We start from the raw sequence: 354 nt of genomic DNA, 5'->3' as shown, positions 1-354 counted from the left end.
CATGGAATATTTTTCCATCTTTTTGTGTCTTCTTCAATGTCTTTTAAGAGTGATTTATAGTTTCTAGAATATAGATCCTTTACGTCTCCGGTTAAGTTAATTCCAAGGTAACGTATGGTTTTTGGTGCTATTGTAAATGGGATGGATTCTGTACTTTCTCTTTCTTCAGTCTCATTATTTGTGTATAGAAATGCAACTGATCGGGAGGAGTTAAGATGGCGGAGGACTAGGGGACCCCTTTTTCAGCCCGTCCCCTGAGTCGAGCTGGATAGGTACCAGACCAGCCTAAATAACCACGGAATCAGCCTGAGACGCAGGATGATGCATCTGGATCTCTACAAATGAACATCTCCA

Source organism: Ursus maritimus, unplaced genomic scaffold, assembly GCF_017311325.1.
Source record: "Ursus maritimus isolate PB19 unplaced genomic scaffold, ASM1731132v1 scaffold_19, whole genome shotgun sequence".
Taxonomy (NCBI): Eukaryota; Metazoa; Chordata; class Mammalia; order Carnivora; family Ursidae; genus Ursus; species Ursus maritimus.
The sequence above is the reverse complement of the archived record's forward strand: the minus strand, read 5'-3'. Positions refer to the sequence as shown.